The sequence below is a fragment of the Oncorhynchus tshawytscha genome, linkage group LG11 (assembly GCF_018296145.1).
Source record: "Oncorhynchus tshawytscha isolate Ot180627B linkage group LG11, Otsh_v2.0, whole genome shotgun sequence".
NCBI lineage: Eukaryota > Metazoa > Chordata > Actinopteri > Salmoniformes > Salmonidae > Oncorhynchus > Oncorhynchus tshawytscha.
In genome coordinates, this window is record NC_056439.1 from 11,679,947 (window position 1) to 11,698,987 (window position 19,041).

Here is a 19,041-nt window from a genome sequence, read left to right on the forward strand (position 1 = left end):
TTGTTTTTGAAAGAAAAGCACATTTTTTGTCCATTAAAATAACATCAAATTGATCAGAAATACAATGTAGACATTGTTAATGTTGTATGTTAATTTCTCTACCATAAACCGCTTCCAACATCATTTTAAAGAATTTGGCAGTACGCCCAACCGGCCTCACAGCCGTAGACCACGTGTCACCACACAGCCCAGGACCTCCACATCTGGCTACTCTTTTACTCCAGGACTTGGGGAGATTGAGGCAAAAAAAGATGGTAATTGTTGCCCACTAGTTTTCCAATTGTAAAATAAAAAACTATTGTATTATTTATTTCTATCCTATATCCATTGATATGCCTGGTTTCTATCAGTTATTATTAATAGAAATACACTTGTGTCATGTAGGTAATTAGTCCAGACAACTTAAAGAGAATGGTTATTGTAAGTAAACATGTTATATGTATTTCTAAAGGAAAGGATTGATCTGCAAATAAGCATAACCCTATGGTCAATGAAGACAATGTCATATCTCAAATCAAATCACATTTTATTGATTGCATGCACATATTTTGCAGATGTTATTGCGGGTGTACCGAAATGCTTGTGTTCCTAGTTCCAACCCTGCAGTAATATCTAACAATTCACAACAATAAACACAAATCTAAAAGTACAAGAATGGAATGAAGAAATATATAACATTAGGACGAGCAACTTTGGAGTCTGGAATATAAATACAGTACATATGTGTGATGGGATGTATAGATGTTATGGACAGTATGTGGATAGAATATTTAGCATATCTGTAGAATACTGATGAGTCCTGGCTCTAAACTTTAAATGTTGTTAATTATCAGGTATCCTATTGAAATATTGAGTTCCATAGTCTGGTTTCTACACCATAAGTGAATGGTTATCTGTAGGAGGAATGTATATGGTGGAGGCAATTAAGCTTGGAATGTATTGAGTAAAGGAAAGGCAATCACATGTTTACAGGCAGGGTGGAGAGATGTGGTTTAGTGAGGAGGCGGGCCGAGGTCAGGTCAGGTCACATTAAGGGAGAAGGAACAGTTTATTGCCCGCATCACTTAACTTCCTGCCTAGCAATGAAGATGTCATGTTTAGAGAGAAGGAGGAGACTTGGGGTATATATATACTACCACTGGTGGAAATATGTATTTTTCTTATGCAGCTGTATGACCCAGTGGATGAATAAACTTGGTTTGAGCCTTATTAAGCGTCCGTGAGTTTTGCACTGTTTATTTAGAACCTAACAATACGTAGGATAGAATAGTATACATACAGCAATAGTTGAATAGAATGGCCTTGACTAGAAAACAGTACATACATATGAAATTAGTAAAAAAGCATGTAAACATTATTAAAGTGACCAGTGTTCAATGCCTATGTACATAGGGCAGCAGTCTCTAAGGTGCATGGTAGAGTAACCGGGTGATAGTCGGCTAGTGACAGTGACTAAGTTCAGGGCAGGGTAATGGGTGGAGGCCGGCTAGTGATGGCTTTTTAACAGTCTGATGGTCTTGAGATATAAGCTGTTTTTCAGTCTCTCTGTCTCAGCTTTGATGCACCTGTGCTGACCTAACCTTCTGGATGATAGCCGGGTGAACAGGCCGTGCCTCGGGTGGTTGATGTCCTTGATGATCTTTTAAGCCTCCCTGTGACATCGGGTGCTGTGGATGTCCTGGAGGGCCGGCAGTGTGCCCCAAGTGATGAGTTGGGCAGACCGCACCACCCTCTGGAGAGCCTTACAGTTTTTATGTACAGTTGCTGTACCAGGCGGTGATACATCATGACAGGATGCTCTCAATGGTGCATCTGTAAACGTTTGTGAGGGTCTTAGGGGCCAAGCCATATTTCTTCAGCTTCCTGAGGTTGAAGAGGCGCTGTTGTGCCTTCTTCACCACACTGTCTGTGTGGGTGGACCATTTCAGATTGTCAGTGATGTGTTCACCGAGGAACTTGAAGCTTTTCACCTTCTCCACTGTGGCCCGTCAATGTGGATGGGGGAGTGCTCCCTCTGCTGTCTCCTAAATGTTGACGTTGTTGGAGAGGTTATTTTTCTGGCACCACTCCGTCAGGGCCCTCTTCTCCTCCCTGTAGGCTGTCTTGTCATTGTTGGTGATCAGGCCTACCACTGTTGTGTCGTCTGCAAAATTGATGGTTGAGTTGGAGGTGTGCGTGGCCACGCAGTCATGGGTGAACAGGGAGTACAGGAGGGGGCTGAGCATGCACCATTTGTGGGGCACGTGTGTTGAGGATCAGCGTAGTGGAGGTGTTGTTTCCTACCTTCACTACCATTCTATCTGGAGGCTCCATGCCCGGCTTTGCCCCCCCCCCCTCCATGCCCGGCTTTGCCCCCCCCTGTACACGGATCAACTCAGCCACAGTATTTTATTGTTTAGGCTGCGTATTGTGTATTCATGATACAAAACAAAGACACAATTAAAGACATTTTATTATTTTTCAAGAGACAATTTAACATAATCCACATAATAATTGTTCTTTATTTTTACTATTTTCTACATTGTAGAACAATAGTGAAGATATCAAAACAATGACACAACACATATGGAATCATGTAGTAACCAAAAAACTGTTAAAACCTCTGCTGAATCGGTGTCCCAAAACTGAGATGCAATAATGTGACTGGAATGACGTTGTAAACCACAGCCAACTTTCCGGGACATAGACATGTCCTATATGGGCAGAAAGCTTAAGTTATTGTTAATCTAACTGCAGTGTCCACTTCACAGTAGCTATTACAGTGAAAAAATACCATGCTATTGTTTGAGAATTGTGCACAACAACAAAATACTTTTATCATGGCTACTGGTTTGATACATTCACCTCTGAAGGTAAATAATGTACTTACATTCAGTAATCTTGCTCTGATTTGCCATCCTGAGGGTCCCAGAGATAAAATAGAGTGTAGTTTTGTTTGATAAAATAAATTTTTATATTCAAATGTAGGAACTGGGTTCTACAGTTTGACCCCACTGCTGTCTCTGGCTCCACACCCACCCCGCCTGGCCATCTAGATGTGTGAAGATTAGTGTCTTTTCTGTAGGGAAGATAATGGTCCATCATGTATGACATTCTTGGGAGTGTGTAAATGTAATATTTTTATTACCATAGCATTTTTGTATGTTCTCTATAGTTATTTACTTTAAAATGTATCAATTGACCAATTCAGCACAGCAAACTCGTGACGGACACCTGGCAGACTTATGTAATTCTTCAATGGATCCATCTGACACTTTGCAGACACACTGCTGTGGTCTTGTTGACAACATCTAAATTACTCTTAGAATCCTACATCGCTGTAGGATGTAGGAGAATATAACACATTAGATCTGGTAAGATATGAACAAAAAAAATACAAACAAAAATTATATTCTATTTTTTTTTCATCATCTTTGAAATGCAAGATAAAGGCCAAAATAAAATAGAAAACATATATTTTTTTGTTTGTATTATCTATTACCAGATCTAATGTGTTTTATTCTCCTACATTAATTTCACATTTCCACAAACTTCAAAGTGTTTCCTTTCAAATGGTGTTAAGAATATGCATATACTTGCTTCAGGTCGTGAGCTACACACAGTTAGATATGGGTATTTTGTTTTAGGTGGGTCCAATCCTTAAGTTAAACAAATCAAAATATATTTTGTATTTGAGATTCTTCAAAGTAGCCACCCTTTGCCCTGATGACAGCTTTGCACACTCTTGGCATTCTCTCAACCAGCTTCACCTGGAATGATTTTCCAACATACTTGAAGGAGTTCCCACATATCCTGAGCACTTGTTGGCTGATTTTCCTTCACTCTGTGGTCCAACCCATCCCAAACCATCTCAATTGGTTTGAGGTTGGGTGATTGTAGAGGCCAGGTCATCTGATGCAGCACTCCATCACTCTCCTTCTTGATAAAATAGCCCTTACACAGCCTGGAGGTATGTTGGGTCATTGTCCTGTTGAAAAACAAATGAAAGTCCCATTAAGCGCAAACCAGATTGGATGGTGTATTGCTGCAGAATCCTGTGGTAGCCATGCTGGTTAAGTGTGCCTTGAATTCTAAATAAATCACTGACAGTGTCACCAGCAAAGCACCCCTGACACCATCACACCTCCTCCTCCATGCTTCATGGTGGGAACCACACATGCAGAGATCATCAGTTCACCTACTCTGCATCTCACAAAGACACAGCGGTTGGAACCAAAAATCTCAAATTTGGACTCATCAGACCAAAGGACAGATTTCCACCGGTCTAATGTCCATTGCTCGTGTTTCTTCACCCAAGCAAGTCTCTTCTTCTTATTGGTGTCCTTTAGTAGTGGTTTCTTTGCAGAAATTCAACCACGAAGGCCTGATTCATGCAGTCTCCTCTGAACAGTTGATGTTGAGATGTGTCTGTTACTTGAACTCTGTGAAGCATTTATTTGGGTTGCAATTTCTGAGGCTGGTAACTCTAATGAACTTATCCTCTGCAGCAGAGGTAACTCTGGGTCTTCCTTTCCTGTGGCGGTCCTCATGAGAGCCAGTTTCATCATATCGCTTGATGGTTTTTGCAACTGCACTTGAAGAAACTTTCAAAGATCTTGACTGACCTTTATGTCTTAAAGTAATGATGGACAGTTGTTTCTCTTTGATTATTTGAGCTGTTCTTTCCATAATATGGACTTGGTCTTTTACCAAATCAAAATATATTTCTTCAAAGTTCTTCAGACTTCTTTAGGCAGACTAAAGAGAGGAGGAAAAAACAGTTCCATTTCATTTAAACTCTCCATCAGCCATAACTAGTAATGTGTTACCTGAAAAAACATTTGTCAACTGATCTCTGACTGCATTAGCAGATACAAACTACAGCTCTGTCATTTAGCACAACCCAGTGACTTACTAATGCGTGTTAACTTACTAATGCATGTTAATACAGATCAAATATTAACCAATATTCAGACATTTTACTGCGGACCCAAACCCAGCTTCGCAAGTCTTTAAATCGCTCTAGACCATAAATACACAAGACGTGGGTTCAAATTTGAAATCATATGCATGTCAATTACTTTACCTGTGCTTGGTTGAGCAAACCCCGCCCACCTGGCACTACAGGCAGGCTAAAGTTTACACTCCTCACCTCGTCTGAAGAGAGGTAGACACACAGGTGAACCACCTCCTCGGCAGTGCAATTCCTGCCTGTATTGTGACTCAACAGGATGTCAGCCAAGCCTACATCCTCAGTCATGGCTTGTCTTAGAGAACTTTAGCATTTTAGCTAACCCTATCCCTTTTCCTAACCTTAACCCAATTCTACTAACCTGCTACGTTAATTCTACCTGCGTAGGTTCTCCTAACATTCTACAAAAAATATGTTATGACCATAGCTGCATACCATCTAGTCAAAATCTGCATCGTCCCCCTCATAGAATGAGTGTCAACAGTCCCTATAGAGCAGAGAAAACATATTGTACAGGCCAATTCCACGGTAACAGAATTGCACTGAGAGTCACATTTTTTACTTAAAATGTATGCCAAATAAAATAACTTTGATTTCAAAGTTTGACAAGCCATACAACTCTTTGCACAAGGACTACCTTTAACAATTTACACTGAAAGAACACATTACTGAAAGAACTGTGCAGATGCAAAGTTTGGTAACAGAATTTCAGTCAAATCTCCCTCAGTTTTTTATGTGACCACGTTTTCAAATTAAGATTCAAAGATGTCTGGGAAAGAATGGTGTGTCAGGCATGACACCTTGGGCACGGATACATTTTGTCTAGTCTATCTCCTTTCATAGTGTGTTGCATTATGGGGATAGAAATTATCCGACTTGCGCCTACACGTCAACTGCATGAACTTTACAAAATCCACGTGATGAAAGATTATGCCGTTTTTTATGAAGTCACCTTCAAGCAGCCATCACCTGCCTAGTAGCCATCACCTGCCTAGTAGGAGGCACTATTTGTCAACCAATCACGATCCAAAGACGTGACTGAAAAAGGAAGCAACTTTGCAACAATTCTGAAGCTACAGGGGATACTAATTAAAGTGATATTTGAGACATCTCTCTAACCAATTCATTATGTACACGCTATGTTTTCAGTTGGTGAGTGTGTGATATGTGGATATATAAAAGTTTATGTAACATGAATAAAGATCAACCTTTCTAAACAATAGCAGCTATTTTGATACTGCCATGTTGATCTGAGAACTTCTGTTGGAAAACCACTACAGTGTCTGACGTTTGGCTCACAGATGCACCTCCCCTGACTTCACTCACCGACTTTTGTCTAAAGTTGGCTTCGTTAGCCTTACTTTGAAAAAATAGCTTTTGGATATTGAAGTGAAGTGGATTTACACCTGGTAAAAGAATTGCAGTTACAGAATTTCATCATGTACTACGTAGAAATGCATAGTTATGGATATGAACGTCATTCTCTTCATGGTGATAAATCCTAAATATGAACACACAGGTATCAATATGCAATATCCTCCGTATCCTCCGTACTCCATATTTATGTATATTCTACACACTGGCTATTATTTTAACGAGCTCCACCCCAAAACAAGACCAAATTTGGTTGGTCCGGACCGGGAAAAGTCTGAACCAATCATAGACATCTATGTTTCACACGTTTTGACATTACAGCAAAGTAAACCTCAGTAGAGTACAGTACAGTAGAGTACAGCACAGAACAGTACAGTAGACTTCAGTATAGTACAGTACAATAGAGTACGGTAAAGTAGAGTAGAGTTCAGTACAGTAGAGTACATTAGTTCAGTACATGTGTGTTCTACTGTGTACTGTACTGTAGAGAACTCTGCTCTTCTCTACTGTACATGACTGTTACTGTACAGAACTATACTCTGCTCAACCTTTTTTACATTACTGTACTGTACTGCTCTACTGTACTGTGCTCTCCACACTTGTGAAAGATAGATGACTATGATTGGTTCGGATTTGGTCCTGTCCGAACTGGACAAAATCTGAAACAATCACGGATGTTTATGTTTGGGCCAAATCAAGGCCAATCCAGACTGGACCAAAAATCAACATCTGTGTACATTGAATTTAAAGCGTACCAAAATTTTTTTTTAAAGAGGTCTGTGGACCAAGACGGAACAAATTTCAGCTACTTTTCAACGTCCATGGACGTTCGGTGTCGGTTGGTTGGTTACAGTAAATGGAATGAGAGGAGGCTCATGGGTCGGTGTCAGTAAGAGAGGTGACATTAACTGGAGAGAGAGAGAGGCAGAGAGAGGGAAAGAGAAAGAGGGGTTGTCCAGACTGTTTTCACACTTGCTTTGACCACCAGATGACAGAAAGAGAAAGAAAACACTTATAAGTTGAACATAACAGTATGCCAGTGGAAGGGAGGACTGTAGCAGGTGGCCAAACTGGGGTTTGTGACTACTTTAATTTCCCATTGTAGCCATTAGCAATGATTCCGTTACTTATTTTTCAGATATTCCGTTAGTTTGAATCACGTAATAATTCATAAACCCAGTAGATATGAGTAAAAACACTATAACTAATTGTTAGGTCTACCTTTACTTGTTACCTCTGTGAACTTTCATCATCCCCTCTCACGAGGGAGAGAAATTAGAAAATATCTGTGGGTTTTAACAGAATTTCATGGCACAGGTCAATGTTTCTTAAACTTACACAAGGCAAATCATTTCTCCAAAATGGAACATGAGTGTTGATTTTAGTTGGCAGGGGTCTTTATTTTTAAGAGTTTTTCTGGTAGATACAGCTGAAGTTGGAAGTTTACATACATCTGAGCCAAATATATTTAAACTCAGTTTTTCACAATTCCTGGCATTTAATCCTAGTAAAAATGCTCTGTCTTAGGTCAGTAAGGATCACCCCTTTATTTAAAGAATGTGAAATGTCAGAATAATAGTAGAGAGAATGATTTATTTCAGCTTTTATTTCTTTCATCACATTCCCAGTGGGTTCAGAAGTTTACATACACTCAATTAGTTTTTGGTAGCACTGCCTTCAAATTGTTTAACTTGGGTCAAACGTTTCAGGTAGCATTCCATAAGATTCCCATAATAATTTGGGTGAATTTTGGCCCATTCCTCCTGACAGAGCTGGTGTAACTGAGTTAGGTTTATAGGCCTCCTTGCTCGCACACGCTTTTTCAGTTCTGCCCACAAATGTTCTGTAGGAATGAGGTCAGGGCTTTGTGATGGCCACTCAAATACCTTGACTTTGTTATCCTTAAGCCATTTTGCCACAACTTTGGCAGTATGCTTGGGGTCATTGTCCAATTGGAAGACCCATTTGCGACCAAGCTTTAACTTCCTGACTGATGTCTTGAGATGTTGCTTCAATATATCCACATAATCTTCCTCCTCATGACGCCATCTATTTGGTGAAGTGCACCAGTCCCTCCTGCAGCAAAGCACCCCTACAACATGATGCTGCCACCCCCGTGCCTCACGGTTGGGATGGTGTTCTTCAGCTTGCAAGCCTCCCCCTTATTCCTCCAAACAAAATTATGGTCATTATGGCCAAACAGTTCTATTTGTGTTTCATCAGACCAGAGGACATTTCTCCAAAAAGTACGATCTTTGTCCCCATGTGCAGTTGCAAACCGTAGTCTGGCTTTTTTATGGCAGTTTTGGAGCGGTGGCTTCTTCCTTGCTGAGCAGCCTTTCATGTTATGTCAATATAGGACTTGTTTTACTGTGGATATAGATACTTTTGTACCTGTTTCCCCCAGAATCTTCACAAGGTCCTTTAATGTTGTTCTGGGATTGATTTGCACTTTTCGCACCAAAGTACTTTCATCTCTAGGAGACAGAACACGTCTCCTTTCTGAGAGGTATGACGACTGCGTGGTCCCATGGCATTTATACTTGTGTACTATTGTTTGTACAGATGAATGTGGTACCTTCAAGCATTTGGAAATTGCTCCCAAGCATGAACCAGACTTGTGGAGGTCTACAAAAAAAAATTCAGAGGTCTACAAATTGTCCCATGATGTCAAGCGAAGAGGCACTGAGTTTGAAGGTAGGCCTTGAAATACAATTATAAGTGAAATAATCTGTCTGTAAACAATTGCTGGAAAAATTACTTGTGTCATGCACAAAGTAGATGTCCTAACTGACTTGCCAAAACTATAGTTTGTTGACAAGAAATTTGTGGAGTGGTTGAAAAACTAGTTTTAATGACTCCAACCTCAGTGTATGATAACTTCTGAATTCAACTGTATTTTCTAATTCCCCTTTTCCATCTGTTTGACCAGAAATCAAAGCCTTCGCTTATTCCTAATATTTAGGATAGAAAATGGTTGAAAATTGTATGTATGCCTTAATTTCTCAAAAATATAGACGCTGCATTTGACACCAGATTTGACATGCTCCTATGAACTTCACATGTAGGTGCTCATGGGTCCTTTTACATGGGCCAGTTGGTTTCTGCTCGCTCGCCAACACCTTATTTGTCAAGAGAGCAGAAACAGACTGGCACACAGGCTAATGGTAAACCACAATGGTAAAACAACTGCAATACACCCTTTTCACAAAGGGAAGCTACCACCTCTACCATAAGCCATTATGTGGCTGCCTGCCTGACCAACTCTGTACTTCATGGTCATCTCTAAAACTTTGACAGCTTTAAAGTTACTTACACACTGGGTTCTTACTGAGACATGCTGGCACCATTTAGATATTCCACTCTGCTGTTGTGTCATAAGTCCTCAAGTGTGTCTGTGTCATCATATAACACAGTATGTGCTGTCCTTGAGTAATAGTGGAGTATATGATTAAAATGGAGAAGCACTTTAATCAGACTTTATACAAGGAATGCGTCCCAAATTACACCATATTCCCTTTATAATTCACTACATTTGACCAGGGCTGCTATACGCTGAGTGTCCAAAACATTAGGAACACCTTCGTAATATTGAGTTGCACCCCCCTTTGCCCTCAGAACAGCCTCAATTCGCCGGGGTATGGACTCCACAAGGTGTCGAAAGCGTTCCACAGGGATGCTGGCCCATGTTGACTCCAATGCTTCCCACAGTTGTGTCAAGTTGGCTGGTTATCCTTTGGTGGTGGGCCATTCTTGATGCACACAGGAAACTGCTGAGCGTGAAAAACCCAGCAGTGTTGGAGTTCTTGACACACTTAAACCGATGTGCCTGCCACCTACTACCATACTGTGTTCAAAGGCACCTAAATATGTTGTCTTGCCCATTCACCCTCTGAATGACACACATACATGATTTGCATCTCTATTGTCTCAAGGCTTAAACATCATTTTTTAATCTGTCTCCACACCTTCAGCTACTGATTGAAGTGAATTTCACAAGTAACATCAATTAGGTAACCTGGTAACCTGGTTTCACCTGGTAAGTCTATGTCATGGAAAGAACAGGTGTTCCTAATGTTTTTCACACTTGGTGAGACCAATGACTGCAGCATTGGAGGTGCTGTACACAAATATTCATCACTCCAACGTTTTGCTTGACTAATTACATTGTCAGAGATAAGAGGATCAGAGTGGATATGGACTCTGTGGCCACATCTCATTAGCTGTTCAGGAATTATACTGTCTATTCATATCATATCAGAAATATAGTAAGTGAACACAAAATCACATTAATGATACTTTACCTTAAGGGCCATTGATGCATTGTTAATGATAGTCCCAGACTTCTTGGCCAACATCTGAGTTGAAAAAACAAAGTTGATCAAGAACGGGAGTGGGAAACCAATTAGGGGATGAACTCTATTTTAAGTGTTTCACCAAATTAGTCAGATATTAGTAATAACTAGTAACTACTCACTATTAAATTGAAGGTGCTGGTGCACTCCCTATCTACATAAAAGACAGCTGATTATAATAAAAGCCAACTCAAGTTCGACTGAAAGAGCTCAGAGTGGAGGGATGCATTGTATGGTAAGCAGCACTAATTAAGACTACACTTTGTGGTAATTTGGTCAGTATATGGGTAACCCAGGAGTAGTGGGTAGAGGTTAGCGTCCTATGTCCCATGGCTCAATGCAATGCAGTTAATCCGGGTGGGAGGGCAGAGGAAGGAAAAACAACATGTCAGTCAAATGACCGCAGCACCTCTCTCTCTCTCTCTCTCTCTCTCTCTGTCTCTGTCTCTCTCTCTCTGTCTCTGTCTCTCTCTCTCTCTGTCTCTCTCTCTGTCTCTCTCTCTCTGTCTCTGTCTCTCTCTCTCTCTGTCTCACCCCCCCCTCGCTCCCCCATGCCCCTCTCTATAGGCTACAATAGGATGATAGGATAATCAGGGAACAACAGGGGCAGAATGGACATATGTCTTCCTGTAATCCTTAGGTCAGAGGTCATGTGGAGTGTACTCCGTGGAGGGATGAGGGAGATGGTGTGGGTCAGCCTGCTCACGAGGTACATGCTGCGGGTGTTGACGTCGGTCTCCTTGTAGTCCAGTTTGGAGCCAAAATGGACGAACCTGGGAGAGGATGATGATGGGTGGTGGTGTTCCAGGTTGTCATTTTTGCAGTTGCTCTGGGAATCTTAGATTGCTATCATATTAATATGTTTTTTTAGGTGTGAGATATGGCTGCAAAAAGGGACGACTTGGAGCACCACCAATGGCTTCTCGTTGACACCTCAGTCAAGTTAGTCTGGTTGTACCAGACATTGCACCACCAAATTCTCATTCAAGTCAACCCTCGTCCACTTCCAGATCAGTGTCAAAGTTGAGGGAGACAAGAGTGCTTATTCACAGGGCCTGAGCAAGGTGCTGTGCAGATGAGCCTTATACCTGTGAACAAACTGTCTATACTGTGGGTCTTCTGAGGGTGACACCGACCTACATATCAAGGCAGGATCTTAGTGACCTCCATTAAGGGGATTGGTTGGTGACAGAGTGGAGGTAAGCCCATGGAATTCTGGGATTTTGGAATGTACAGTGACTGCTGGAGATTTACAGTGAGTTGAGAGAGAAGTGCTAAATAATTTAAAAATGTAAGTAGTTGTTGTTACTGTAGGTTTACAGTGATTAACAACAGTGCCATAGCTATTTAGAGACAGTGGGTGCAAATCAAATGCTGGAAATTAGTCCAAGGTAAAGTGCGGTGGCTCAATGCGTCTTCTTACTTCAATGGGTAAAATGTTTTAATTGCATTAGTCCCTACACAAATAAACGAGTTGATGAGAGTGAAACAAGACCAGGAAAAATCTCAACTTGAAACAACATTGAAGAATATCTCTACATGGTCAAACTCCTAGGCCAGACCTTCCACTCGGTTCTTCTTGGTCCCATCCTTCACTTTGGTCTCAATAGCTATTAAGATACACGTTAGCCTGGTTAAATCAAAGTGAATACTGGTGAGCACAGCGTTTAGTCTGGCTACATAAACATATGATTAGCTTCAATAAGCCCTACCTAGTACAAGGAGATGTGTCATAGGGGGATGTATTGCACACTAGATCATGTGAGGCGATTTGTGCCTAGATTAACAGGATTAGTAGGTGTGGGTAGAGGAGAGTCCACGGAAGAGAGCAGCAGGACCCTTTGAACTCACTATCTGAGAGGCACATCTAGTCTATATATACACTAGGCATGGTTAGTGAACGACCACTGACCTGTACGCGGGATTATCAGTATGGTTGTGGGCTATAAACTACTGTGCTCATAGACCATGTCATAGAAATACATTGAGTACAGAAATGTATGGCGAGAGGTTAGAAAGGGATTAGCAAGAGATAAAGCCTTGAATAGTGTTTTTATGCAGCCTTTGAAAATACTAGTATTCTACTGGTACTCTAGTTTAACACTGTCAGAGTTGGAATGTTAATGTGAGTCAATTGCTCTCAAATCATACAAATTGGTCAAGGTTAGGATTAGATGTAGGGTTAAGGTTAGTGTTAAGTGGGGAAGCTCAGGCATAGAGTTATTGGACCATCATTGGGAGGTTCTGGGAACCATTCAGATCTGTATAATAAACATCCATTTTCTGTTGATGAAGGAGCACTCTTTCATTCTCAAGATGCCCAGTAGATGTCAGTAGTAAACCATAAGAAACGGCCAGTGTGGCCATTGAGTTCTTTCACTCTTCATGGATATGTTGCTGTAACTTGGGCTCCATATTTGGCAAAGGCCTACAATGTATAAAATATAGAATATCATGATTTTCCACACAAAATATCAGTACAATTGTCAAATGAATACATATTATACTACACATCATGAATACGCGATGACATAGACTGTACAACTTGTTTTTCTGAGTGCCTTGAAAATCATATTCACAATGACTGCATAAGTGATCCCTTTATCAAGACATGACAGAACAGTAAATACATCAACATTCAACACTTTCTCATGCAAATCCATTCCCTTTTCAAATCCATTCTTCTCCTCGGCCTTCAGCCAAAGTGACATCAGCTGCATCATTAACCATAAAACAGACGATTTGAGAACAAGTGTACACCATCTGAGAGCAGTGGGTCCTGAAAAAACACTTTACTTTAGTTTGATCTTTTCACTTTGTCTGTTGCTGAACACACATTGCTCAGTGTGTTCAGCGTAATGATGGCTTTTTTACACACACACACACACACACACACACACACACACACACACACACACACACACACACACACACACACACACACACACACACTCCCTCAAGAAGCAGTGCTTCAAGGAACTCAATCAAGACATGGGCAATATGATCCAATCCCAGCAGTGATTATTAATTAGCAAAGCCCTATAAGCTAGGCCCTTCTTTTCTGGCAAGACATCGCACTAGAGGAAACAAGAGGAACTCTTGGATTTGTGTAATTAATCATTAATGTGCAAGCAGAGCGTGGAGTCTAGAGAGAAGTGTTACATGATATTATTTGGTAGGCGGATAATCTTTGTTCTGAAAATCTACAGCTGTAGTTAGAGATCCCTGAAAAGGTAGCATGTCATGGTAAGATGCTGCAAGGTATGAATTCCCTTTATAATATGTCCAGGGAGGCTACAGCACATGTGTTCAAAAGCTGGAAGTTAAGTAAGCCAATTTTGACTTTATTAGTTGATGGGAACTTCTCTCTTTCCATCACTTTAGAAATGAGGACTTTTTCAAATAAACACTTCACTTTGCAGCACGATTGTATCCTCTAGTGCTTTTCTCATGTTTCTGGCTGATAAGAACCCTCGGAAACAAACCTGTTGGTACCGGACACGGACACACACACACACACTGCGGGGGCTTGGCAAGGGAGAGAGTGCACGTCAATGGAAAGAGTGCACGTCAATGGAAAAAGAGTGCACGTCAGGATAGTGGAGCCCATGGACAGAAATAACAATTCACAATTCAGAAATAATATGTCACCAAAGCGACATATGCCTAACATTTATTTGAGTTAAGGCTGGTTTATACCTGTTCTAACAACATGTTTGCAGACCTCTAGAATGTGTCTACAGACCAAGTATACACCAGCCTTTACAATAGAAAGCTATGTTGGTTCTACCATCCTGAACAAACCAGTTTTCTCTCTCCATATTTGCCACACAGAGAGAGTAGCTACAGTAATAGCAGGAATCAGTCGAAAGGGTCCTAAATGTTCATAACAAAGAAGATGCATTAACATTATAAGCCAGAAAATGGGCCGTATCATCTATAAATAATTGTGTATGAAATCTGGTTGTGCAGCAGTGTGGTTGTGATGTGTAAATTGAGTAAATATTACTATGCAGCTCTTCCAATGCCCTGGGCGGCTGCTGACAACACAATGACTTTCCCGTCCAGTCGGCAAATGATGATGCAGGCTTTAATTCTACAGGAAATGGTAATGCTGTGGATGAATAAAAACAATATTATTACTATTATTACTGTTAAAAATCGCAGTCAGTATAGTGAAGCTGATGTTGTTGTTGTAAAATATACAAAATACTCAGCAGTGGAGGCTTGTCCAAAATAAACATGCAGCTTATATGAAAAATTCTTCGGGCTAGGGGGCAGGATACTGAATTTCTGCCTGACTGACGTGCCCAAAGTAAACTGCCTGTTACTCAGGCCCAGAGGCTAGGATATGCATATAATTGACAGAATTTAATTAGATAGAAAACACCTTGAAGTTTCTAAAACTGTTAAAATAATGTATGTGTGTATAACAGAACTGATATGGCAGGCAAAAACCTGAGGAAAATCCTTTTTTTTTTTTGGAGGTCACAGTCCATTCCAATAGAAGTTTACGGGTCTATATATCAAAATTCCTCCCAGATTGCAGTTCCTATGGCTTCCACTAGATGTCAACAGTCTTTATACAGAGTTTCAGACTTGTTTCTTGAAAAATGAATGAGTAACATTAGTTGTAGTTTATCCAAGGTGTTGTCCTTAGGAAAGGTAGGCTTTTGGCGCGCGTGAATGAGGGCACACTCTTAATTATTTTCGTATCCTATTGAACACCGTTCTTTCCGTCTGAAATATGATAATTTATTTACATATTAGGGTACCTGTGGATTCAGATTTCAAAAAGGCTTTTTGGCGAAAGAAAACGATGCTATTATCTGAGGATAGCACCTCCGTAAACAAAAGAGAGAAAGCATATTTCAACCCTGCAGGTGCGACACAAAACGCTGAAATAAAAATATAAATCATGCCTTACCTTGAACGAGCTTCTTTTGTTGGCACTCAAATATGTCCCATAAACATCACAAATTGTCCTTTTGTTTGATTAATTTCGTCGATATATATCCAAAATGTCAATTTATTTGGCGCATTTGATCAAAGAAAACACTGGTTCCAACTTGTGCAACGTGACTACAAAATATCTCAAAAGTTACCTATAAACTTTGCCGAAACATTTCAAACTACTTTTGTAATACAACTTTAGGTATGTTTTAAAGTAAATAATCGATCAAATTGAAGACGGGATGATCTGTGTTCAATACAGGAAGCAAACAAACTGACGCTACCTTCCCGATCACGCGCCTCTATCTAACAGTACACTTGAAGTGACCCTCGTTTTGAACAGGGCTACTTCTTCATTACACAAAGGAAAAACAACCAATTTCTAAAGAATGGTGACATCTAGTGGAAGCGGTAGGAACTGGATTCCCAGTGAAAACACATTGAAAAGAGTGTGACCTCCAAAAAAAATCTGAATGGTTTGTCCTCGGGGTTTCGCCTGCTACATAAGTTCTGTTATACACACAGACATGATTCAAACAGTTTTAGAAACTTCAGAGTGTTTTCTATCCAAATCTACTAATATGCATATCTTATCTTCTGGGGATGACTAGCAGGCAGTTGAATTTGGGCATGCATTTCATCCAGATGTGAAAATACTGCCCCCTGTCACCAAGAAGTTAAACTGCTAGCGGGACACCTAGGCCAAAGAGGTTCATATAAGCGATATATATGCAAGCGATATATCTGCAAGCAATATATACAATGACCTTATCCTCTCCCTGTCGTAGTGTTATTTTTTATATGAAGAATATGGAGGCGAATATCACTTTGGTTGACTGTAATGAAACAATAAGTAACATAACACAAGAGACTCTGTTCACTGGACTTGTTTACGATGGATGCACGCAGACCGACTTGCCCAATCATCTTTTACAGTGCCTTCGGAAGGCATTCAGACCTTTTTCCACATTTTGTTAGGTTATAGCCTTATTCTAAAATGTATTAAATTGTTTTCCCTCATCTACACATAATGCCCAATAATTACAAATCAAAAACTGTTTTTTAGAAATGTACTCAGTACTTTGTTGAAGCACCTTTGGCAGTGATTACAGCCTCGAGTCTTCTTGCGTATGACACTACAAGCTTGGCACACCTGTATTTGGGGAGTTTCTCACATTCTTCTCTGCAGATCCTCTCACGCTCTGTCAGATTGGATGTGGAGCGATGCTGCACAGCTATTTTCAGGTCTCTTCAGAGATGTCCGATCAGGTTCAAGTCTGGGCTCTGGCTGGGTCTGTGTGCTTAGGGTTGTTGTCTTGTTGGAAGGTGACCCTTCACCCCAGTCTGAGGTCCTGAGAGCATCGGGGGCAGGTTTTCATCAAGGATCTCTCTGGACTTGATGCTGACTAGTCTCCCTGTTGCTGAAAAACATCCCCACAACATGATTCTGCCACCACCATGCTTCACCGTAGGGATGGTGCCATGTTTCCTCCCGACGTAACGCATTCAGGCCAAAGAGTTCAATCTTGGTTTCATCAGACCAGAGAATCTTGTTTCTCATGGTCTAAGAGTCTTCGTGCTTTTTGGCAAATTCCAAGCGGGCTGTGATGTGCTTTTCATTGAGGAGTGGCTTCTGTCTGGCCACTCTACCATAAAGGCCTGATTGGTGGAGTGCTGCAGAGATGGTTGTCCTTCTGGAAGGTTCTCCCATCTCCACAGAGGAATTCTAGAGTTCTGTCAGAGTGACCATCGGGTTGTGGGACCTTATATAGACAGGTGTGCACCTTTCCAAATCATGTTCAATCAATTGAATTTACCACAGGTGGACTCCAATCAGGTTGTAGAATCATCTCAAGGATGATCAATGGAAACAAGATGTACCTGAGCTAAATTTTGAATCTCATAGCAAAGGGTCTTTATACTCATGTAAATGAGGTATTTCTGTTTTTTATTTTTTACAAATTTGCAGAAATGTCTAAAAACCTGTTTTTACTTTGCTGAGATGGATTTTGTTTTATCCATTTAAGAATAAGGCTGTAACGCAACAAAATGTTGGAAAAGTCAAGGGGTCTGAATACTTCCGAAGGCACTGTATATGACATTAATATATATATATATATATATTTATATATATATATATTAATGTCATATACAGTGCCTTCGGAAGTATTCAGACCCCTTGACTTTTCCAACATTTTGTTACTTCAGTGGCCTTCGACCTTTTGCACTAGTGATAGTTTTAGCACACCTGCTGCAAACATGACAGGTGCGTATTGCTTTGGCTATAATTTTTTTTTTACATACCCTAACAGGTCTGTTGTATTGGAACTGTTTTATATATATATATATATATATATATATATATATATATATATATATATATATATATATATATTTTATAAATAAAAAAATTAAAAAAAAATTTAAAAAAAAAAAAATATATATATATATATATATATATAAAACAGTTCCAATATTATATATATATATATATATATATAAAACAGTTCCAATACAACAGACCTGTTAGGGTATGTAAAAAAAAAAAAAAAATATAGCCAAAGCAATACGCACCTGTCATGTTTGCAGCAGGTGTGCTAAAACTATCACTAGTGCAAAAGGTCGAAGGCCACTGAAGTACCATCATTCATGACAAAGTCACAAAAAAAGTTGAAGACATACCACATCAAAATACCATTTAATCTGTGAAGGGCTGGCTTACTGATGAAATACTTTGACAACCCTTGAAGCCATATGTTTTCAGAAGCTCTCACCTCTTTTTACTCACTAGCCTACCATAACATTTCCACAGTTCTATTTCAAAACAGTTTCAATTCTTTTCATTTAAAAGTAAATAAGATGAAATGTTTTATTTCACTTATTCAGATTCCCAAATTGTGACTGCAAGCAAAGGCATTCTTTTGATCTATAGTAAAGTGTGTGCATGGAAGATAAATTGACGTTTCCAATGAAATTAATTTGCATGAGTCATAAGTCTAGACAGGCCAAAATAACTTTGTAAGACTTGAAATAACTTACCTTGGATCTGCAAAGACACCTGACTAGACAAGTTTAATGTCAATGTCAGGATGTTGTACGGTGAAATTACGCCTAGATACTGATCTGGGGTTAGTTTTTCATTTCCCCCACTAATGGTTAAGGTTAGGATTGGGGGAAAGGAAGCTGATCCTAGATCTGTGCCTAGGGTAAACTTCACCTATTAGCTTCAGACCCTCGCTATCTGACTGACAGCTAGCAAGATGAAAAGACATTAGAGTGAGAGAGGTGATGTGGTGGACATATCTGCACATTTGGGATGTAGTACACCATTTTTGGGGACCACTTTTTGGTGTGTGGGGCTACTTTCAGAACTACTGGTTAAAAGTACACAAAACTATCAGAGAATAT